Source organism: Oncorhynchus keta, chromosome 22 (assembly GCF_023373465.1).
Source record: "Oncorhynchus keta strain PuntledgeMale-10-30-2019 chromosome 22, Oket_V2, whole genome shotgun sequence".
Classification (NCBI taxonomy): Eukaryota; Metazoa; Chordata; class Actinopteri; order Salmoniformes; family Salmonidae; genus Oncorhynchus; species Oncorhynchus keta.
The window spans coordinates 40393380-40402698 of NC_068442.1; the positions used below are offsets into that span (position 1 = coordinate 40393380).

Here is a 9319-nt window from a genome sequence, read left to right on the forward strand (position 1 = left end):
ACACACACACACACACACACACACACACACACACACACACACACACACACACACACACACACACACACACACACACACACACACACACACACACACACACACACACACACACACACACACACACACACACACACACACACACACACACACACACACACACACACACACACACACACACACACACACTGCCGTATGGGCAGCGGTTGGCCAGTGCTTTAGCGGCTAAGGAACTGCAACAGGAATGTTTCCCAGAGCTGTCAACAGTCCAACCCTGTACAACTCCAATAAATCAGTTCCCTAGCTAACTTCAGAAGAAGCCAAGCAGAGAGAGCATGTGGGAAAATACTTGAAAGCTGCAATTGCTGCCGAGAGGAGCTAACAGTGGGACAAACACTTTAGCCACACCAGTTCATCAGTGTTAAGCTAGGCTAAGCGTGAGGAGTCAGTTAATGCTTTTAGCGGGGATATAATTTCACCAGAACACTGAGGCTAATAATAGCCGGGGAGGGCTTTCCTAAGGGCTGTGAAAGTCTGAGGAATCTCCCACCTGCTCCTCCCACCACTGTTAGATTACCGTACTTAAAAATAGATGCTTTCAGGCCAGACAGTCCCTTCTCTGAGCTTCGCTAATGCTAATTGACCGTCATTAGCACTACCTTGAGCAAACAATAAGAGGAAAACAGGAAACTACAGGCTGCTACCAGATGGCTATTGATGCAAGTAGCTAGCCTAGCGTCACATGGATGTTCTGGCTATGCTGGGAACAGAAATGCTGAGGCCAGGTATAGCCAGTCAAGTTGAATGCTACAGCTAGCATAGCACACATGCTAAATCCTTGAAAGCTGACATGTTTGACCCATAACAGTTATGCATGCTGTTGTTCTGCTTGATTGTTCTGCTTGCCTTGCACGAGACAAATACAGCACTGGACACAGGTTTTTGCATATAAAGAGTGTTATGTCACTGAATCTTACTATTTGAACTCAAAACAGCAACTTGACTCAGTAGGACAATGTCATTAGCATACTTCACATACAGTCCACATACAGAGAAAACCTGGCCTCTGACAAAGGTAGAGATATAATAAGATCACTCAGCGTTTTGCAGTTGGAGGTACTTGGTATTTGGTATTTTATTAGGATTCACATTAGCTTTTGCAAAAGCAGCAGCTACTCTTCCTGGGGTCCACACAAAATATGAAACATGACATAATACAGAACATGAATAGACACGAACCATCAACGACAGAACCACATACATTTTAAAAAGGCACACATAGCCATCATCAATACATACACACAAAATAGGAGAAATAGAGGAACATGATGCGCGATAAATGATAATATTGGTCCCATGACTTGAATTGGATTTGTGCCACAAATGCTAAAACATTAGCATGTGGAAACCATGCCAGGGAAACTAAACTAAAGCATAGACAAGGAAAACAACATGTCACTTTGTAATCTTGGTAAACTATCCCTGTAAGGCTGCACTCAAATGACTAGGCAGCTTCATTGGGGAGACTGTGTTTGTGTGTGTGTGTGTGTGTGTGTGTGTGTGTGTGTGTGTGTGTGTGTGTGTGTGTGTGTGTGTGTGTGTGTGTGTGTGTGTGTGTGTGTGTGTGTGTGTGTGTGTGTGTGTGTTTGACAGCAATGGGTTAGATAGGGTGAGGTAAAATAGGACAACCCGTGCACAGTCGGACTCAGGTCTTTAATGAGACTACGAATTGACTGTACCTTTTGACTGTACGTATTGTACACTAAAACCCTCATCTTTGACACGGGGTCTTATGTGTTTGAACATCTGAACTGATTTTTGCAAATCGAAAGAACATAAAAATTGGTTGGGAAATTATTGGGAGAGGTCTTGCCTCCTTGACCTCAAATGTATTCTTGTCATTTCAATACTTTATGCTGCTTAGAGAAATCTGTGTCCCAAGTCCCAATGTTAGAATCAGGTAGAAAGGGTTTGCTTTGGAAGTCAGGGTCCTTTCGCCAACTCTTCAACAAATCTAAAAAATAAAAATATTACAACTAAAGCATTTTAAACAGAATACAGCAGAAGTTACACACACGCACACACGCACACACACACACACACACACACACACACACACACACACACACACACACACACACACACACACACACACACACACACACACACACACACACACACACACACACACACACACACACACACACACACACACACACACACACACACTGTTTGTGCATTGATGAAAGAAGTATTTCCTGAGAATTCTAGCTGGAAATTCCCACAGAAAAAAGCCCATAAACCAGGGAGACAGTCCCCTCCCTTTCTACATTCCCAGTAACCCAGCATCTCTATCAAAGACTTGTGCAGACTGCAGAGAGACAGGATTTTCCCAAAAAGGAACTGGGAACAAAACAGGGAAGCTCTCCGATGAGAACTAACTGAAATATATTCACACACCCTTTTGCACATATTAATAATCTACAGAACCCACTGGGCACACACTGTTTGAATTTCAATTCAATGACGTTGAACCAATGTGGAATAGACGTTTAATTGATGTCTGTGCCCAGTGGAACTGCTCTAAGGACCATTTGTTTTACTGTAACACAATGTACAACAAGATGTTTGAATTGAGGTTTCCAGATTCAATTTTTAATTACATGCACCAAAAGTGTGCCAAGAGAGGATATTGAAACTTCAATAGAGTTGAAATAAATTTGAAAGCGAGTGTCTTTCCCAAGAACTCAATTGAGTGTTCCACATAACCCTAATCCTTTTCCTTAAAGGGACAATCAGCAGTTGCTAAATCCATTTATGGATTATACATTAATAATATGTACCCATTGATTCTTGAAGAATATAACTTATAAATGCCTTAGTGATTCTAAATGAGCTTAGTTTAACTGGCGTACCCCATCAGAACCCAAAATACAAGTTTGTTTTACTCCAATGTTTGTAAACAATGTAAATGTAAACAAACATTGTAGAACCTCAAAACATGGTTAAAACTATAACACTTATGTCATGGATGGTCAGTCCTTGCATCCATAGCTCTGCCTATGAATTTGAGTGTGATTACATTTTTCCAGCCCCATCCTTCAGCTTTTTACCAAAACAGTGGCAGGGAATGTGCTTCGTTATTGTTTCAACTGCTGATTGGCCCTTTAAAGGGTTGAATGGGCAGGAGAGCGGTGGGGGGATACTGAGGGACAGTGTGCTACAGTAGTGAGTGAAGGAGTAAACAGAAAAAAACTGAAACCAACTCCTCTGCTATATCATTCTCTCATCTCAGTGGGAATGCTCTTATCTGCTGACCAGCACGGCCACAAGGTAGAGGCCCCATGCCTCTGCAGTGGTGTGTGTGTGTGTGTGTGTGTGTGTGTGTGTGTGTGTGTGTGTGTGTGTGTGTGTGTGTGTGTGTGTGTGTGTGTGTGTGTGTGTGTGTGTGTGTGTGTGTGTGTGTGTGTGTGTGTGTGTGTGTGTGTGTGTGTGTGTGTGTGTGTGTGTGTGTGAGAGAGAGAGAGAGCGAGAGTGTGTGAGTGTCTTATTACATAAACAACCCCAACAAAACCAATTAAAGTCGTGGGTGGAAGAGGTGAACAAGCTCCTCCTCCTTTGTCCTTTCCAAAGAGCTGCACTAAAAAGCAGGGTCAATGAGTTAGCCAGCTAACTCTGATAAACAAACAGAAATAATTACTGATTGTATGGTTCATTTTGAAAGCTAAATTTTGATATGTGTTTTTCGATGGTTGAGTGAATTAGACCATGCCTATTTCCAGCTTCTCTTTCATTTTTAAATGTTTAATTTCAGAATATTTAGGCAAGTTAGCTGACTAACTCCTTGATCCTGTTTGTAGTGTCTCAGCTGTCTGTCTCTCTCCAGGCATTGGTACAGAGCCAGAGGGTGAGGTAGAGAAGAGCTGCAAGCCAATAGGGCCCCATTTCCTAGAAAACCAAACCTCTGTACCGGTTGTATAAAAACACCGGGGGAATGACCTTTACATTGAAGCATGCTGAGAGTTTGGATCACATTCACATGAACCTGAATGATACCGCGTCTTATTATAGACTCAGGAGACGAGCTATATAAGATGTTTGGATGTTCGTGTGGGACAGCGTGTAATACAATGTTGGTATGCACAGTTGGATGGCCGGTGTATTTCAAATTTGGGGAATATTTATTAGATAAAAAGGCATTATGATTTCAAGTAGTGCAAAATATGCAATCCACAGATTACTAGACTTTGACTGGAGCATATTCCCACATTGCAGAAAGTCTATTCAATCTGTGTTCACAATGACACAATAAATAATAACTACTAAAATAAGATTAACTGTTTGATTTATTCATAAAAAACAATTAACAATCCCAATTGTAGTCCATTGTCCTCATTACAGATACAATCATTTTGCAAAGTGCCCTATTTTATGCATGTTTTTCCCAGAAAGCCATTTGTCAGTGGATTCGGCGTGTAACATTTAGTCACTCATAGGGATGGGGGGGGTCAGGGGAGAGGTCTGTGAGCGGAAGTGACCACTGCTCATATGACAAAGGGGTATTGTGCAGAGCTGACGGTAAGAACAGTGGGTAAGTTATTGGGAATGCCCCGGCAGAGCAGAATTCACATCACAGGGACAATATATAACACGGGGCCAAGAAAGGGAGAGAAAAAGAAGAGGAGAGAAAGAATAGAATAGAGCCTGAAGAAAGGGGTGTAGAATCAAGGTTTAGGCTACTCATCCTCCAGAAAGGTGACCTCCTCTCTCATTGTTCCTCCTCATCCTGCAGGAATATGGGTCTCTCTCAGTTCTCAGGACACACAGTGAAACGTCACAGTGTCACAAACAGAGGAAGAAATCAAAAAAGACACCAGGGTCCCTGTGCTGCAGTAATGTCTGTCAGTGGGTGACATACATGTATATCAGTATTTACTGTATATGTCAGGTTCACACAGACAGCTAGCATTTAGCCCACATAGAGTCGGAAGAAGATGGACAGCTTTAGCAAAGCATGAGGCAAATTCCCCCACTCTCCATGCAGCCTGGGGATGTGCTGTACCAGCCTGGTATGTGGAGATGTGCTGTACCCAGAGGGAATGTTCAAAATGGAGGGAAGAAGGGCAGGGGTCCCGCTATAGGCTCTGAGTCCTCTAGGACAAACTCTGGTCCCCCACACACACATTCACTCCTGGGGGACTTATATAACCACCTGACGAGGATAACAAGCACCAGGGGTCACATGCCATGACATACCTCTGCAGAGAGATATCATTCTGTCCCAATGAAAGTGTGCGACTGACAGATAGCAAAAAGGTGACTGAAACAACACACTGATTGGAAGACAATCAGTCTGGCTTAGCAGCAGACGTTTGTTCACCTTACCAAATGGAACATGTGCAATGTTAATGATCATATAGGAGAGACTACATGACAGAATCTACTATGCAGTGTGTCACTCCCAAATTCTAGTCAGTGCAACTGTGACCGAGACAGTTCCACATGGATTGCAGTGGCCTTTATTGTTGTCCATGACCAATCCGGTGAGGAGTCAAATAACAGTTCACTCTAATTCTCTGTCAGTTTCACGTCTATAATGATGATGTATGGATTATTTCTAGAAGGCATCCAAGTCATAACAATTTTAATCATCAACTATGCAGGTTTCAGCATTGATTAGCCTATCATACCATTATCAACTATGCAGGTTTCAGCATTGATTAGCCTATCATACCATTATCAACTATGCAGGTTTCAGCATTGATTAGCCTATCATACCATTATCAACTATGCAGGTTTCAGCATTGATTAGCCTATCATACCATTATCAACTATGCAGGTTTCAGCATTGATTAGCCTATCATACCATTATCAACTATGCAGGTTTCAGCATTGATTAGCCTATCATACCATTATCAACTATGCAGGTTTCAGCATTGATTAGCCTATCATACCATTATCAACTATGCAGGTTTCAGCATTGATTAGCCTATCATACCATTATCAACTATGCAGGTTTCAGCATTGATTAGCCTATCATACCATTATCAACTATGCAGGTTTCAGCATTGATTAGCCTATCATACCATTATCAACTATGCAGGTTTCAGCATTGATTATCCTCTCATACCATTATCAACTATGCAGGTTTCAGCATTGATTATCCTATCATACCATTATCAACTATGCAGGTTTCAGCATTGATTATCCTATCATACCATTATTAACTGTAAAGGTTTCAGCATTGATTGTCCTATCATACCATTATTAACTGTAAAGGTTTCAGCATTGATTATCCTCTCATACCATTATCAACTATGCATGTTTCAGCATTGATTATCCTCTCCTACCATTATCAACTATGCAGGTTTCAGAATTGATTATCCTATCATACCATTATTAACTATGCAGGTTTCAGCATTGATTATCCTATAATACTATTATTAACTGTAAAGGTTTCAGCATTGATTATCTTCTCATACCATTATTAACTAAGCAGGTTTCAGCATACCAGGAGGTATTATCTTACAAGCCACCACATGACCGCATTCTGTGGTCGAAATTACTATTTGGGAGTCAGGACTCTATTACCCTGCTTTGTGCATCATAAGATTTTGGGTGCAGCCTACTGTACTATGCGCACAGCCACACTTAAAGCATGAAGAGAGAGCACTGAGTATAGCCTACTGCAAATACATTTTGGACAAATATTTTCAACAGTTGATTGTGCATGTCCACAATGCAGAACTGTAACGTTTTGTTTCCAGAAGAATTAAGCACAATCAAGTTGTTGTATGATCTTATTTGTTCTGTAAGGAATATATAACTGCTTATCATCATGCAACATGATTTTATTTTGAAGAAAACATTTTCGATGAAATCACATTTTTTATTATAGAAGGTATGCTAATGAAAGATAATTAGATTTGTGCACCATGCCAGGGGTAGTTGATTTATCTCATTCCTTTCTCAAATAGCCCTAGACCATGCCAAGTATTAAATGTATAATTATTTCTGTTCCAATAGTCTAGACAATCTGCACTGATTCAATACCTAAACTTTCACGTTGAACACTTGTGTTTCAATATTCACGAGACGCATGCAAGCTGTGCTACGCTGTCCTAAACTAAATATCCGGATGGCTTAATTAAATATTGGGTTTATCGTTAGGCTATGGCTTGTCCCCGATGAGGAACACTGACGCTCCCCCAGCCAATTTTGCCCGTTTTCGGTCTCGCCAGACCAGCTGGCACCTAGTTTGCTGCGCAGCGCCCCAACTCTTGAGAGACCGACAGACAGATGGGGGAGTCGCGCGCTGCAGCGTCAGCACAGCAGCAGCGGGTTTTCCCAGGCCATACATCGACAGTGCTTCTGCAGCTACTGCTGCCATAGGACATGTCTTTGTGTGCATTTGAGATGTTCCCATTCTCTGTCGGTCTATAATTACAGTAAAACCACTGTCACTTGGTGTGCAGGCGTTTTACAGTAAATGAAAAACAGCAGCATGTGCAGGTCTATAGCTAATCTTAGTAACTGGCTTTTGATGGGGGAAAATAAATGACATTAATGAATTACAGTTTTTTCCAACTGCTTACACACGTTTTCAAAACTCTCCTTTTCTTCAAAACTCTACATTTCAATACAATGTTCTACAAATGAAAGTATCTGCTGAGAGGGGTAACATTACACTGTAAACACCAATGCAATGTAGAAACAGAAAATATTTATTAGGCCAAACATTACTGCTGTATAATAGTAGCATACAACAAAACCATAAACATATGTAAACCAAAAGTATATTCTTTAGAATACAGTAAATAACACAGTGAAAGTAATGTGTGTGAGGGGTCCCAAGGGTAGTCCAGGAATTGGAAAATGTTTATTAGGCTAAACGTTACGCTTCATCCCTTCTCAACAAAACCTGGGTCTGGCCAAAGTACTTTGTCCACATCACAAGATGTGTTTTCTCTTGCCAAACATGGAGGGAAGTATCTTCTAGCATGGCGTATGCAACCTTGGACAGAGGCAACCTCTATGTCCCCACATGGAGGGAAGTATCTCCTAGCATGGCGTATCCAACCTTGGACAGAGGCAACCTCTATGTCCCCACATGGAGGGAAGTATCTCCTAGCATGGCGTATCCAACCTTGGACAGAGGCAACCTCTATGTCCCCACATGGAGGGAAGTATCTCCTAGCATGGCGTATGCAACCTTGGACAGAGGCAACCTCTATGTCCCCACATGGAGGGAAGTATCTCCTAGCATGGCGTATCCAACCTTGGACAGAGGCAACCTCTATGTCCCCACATGGAGGGAAGTATCTCCTAGCATGGCGTATCCAACCTTGGACAGAGACAACCTCTATGTCCCCACATGGAGGGAAGTATCTCCTAGCATGGCGTATCCAACCTTGGACAGAGGCAACCTCTATGTCCCCACATGGAGGGAAGTATCTCCTAGCATGGCGTATCCAACCTTGGACAGAGACAACCTCTATGTCCCCACATGGAGGGAAGTATCTCCTAGCATGGCGTATCCAACCTTGGACAGAGACAACCTCTATGTCCCCACATGGAGGGAAGTATCTCCTAGCATGGTGTATCCAACCTTGGACAGAGACAACCTCTATGTCCCCACATGGAGGGAAGTATCTCCTAGCATGGCGTATCCAACCTTGGACAGAGACAACCTCTATGTCCCCACATGGAGGGAAGTATCTCCTAGCATGGCGTATCCAACCTTGGACAGAGACAACCTCTATGTCCCCACATGGAGGGAAGTATCTCCTAGCATGACGTATCCAACCTTGGACAGAGACAACCTCTATGTCCCCACATGGAGGGAAGTATCTCCTAGCATGGCGTATGCAACCTTGGACAGAGACAACCTCTATGTCCCCACATGGAGGGAAGTATCTCCTATCATGACGTATCCAACCTTGGACAGAGACAACCTCTATGTCCCCACATGGAGGGAAGTATCTCCTAGCATGGCGTATCCAACCTTGGACAGAGGCAACCTCTATGTCCCCACATGGAGGGAAGTATCTCCTAGCATGGCGTATCCAACCTTGGACAGAGGCAACCTCTATGTCCCCACATGGAGGGAAGTATCTCCTAGCATGGCGTATGCAACCTTGGACAGAGACAACCTCTATGTCCCCACATGGAGGGAAGTATCTCCTAGCATGGCGTATGCAACCTTGGACAGAGGCAACCTCTATGTCCCCACATGGAGGGAAGTATCTCCTAGCATGGCGTATCCAACCTTGGACAGAGGCAACCTCTATGTCCCCACATGGAGGGAAGTATCTCCTAGCAT

General features: G+C 42.8%; 1 long non-coding RNA gene across 1 annotated transcript; it reads right to left on the reverse strand.

Annotated features, from left to right (window-relative positions):
• Positions 1-8202: 8202 nt before the first annotated feature.
• On the reverse strand, positions 8203-9096 carry LOC127910830 (uncharacterized). The gene is made up of 3 exons (XR_008076287.1): positions 9002-9096; positions 8754-8803; positions 8203-8423 (listed from the first exon to the last, which is right to left on the reverse strand). It is a non-coding gene; the product is annotated as an uncharacterized LOC127910830 (long non-coding RNA).
• Between the last annotated feature and the right edge of the window lie 223 nt (positions 9097-9319).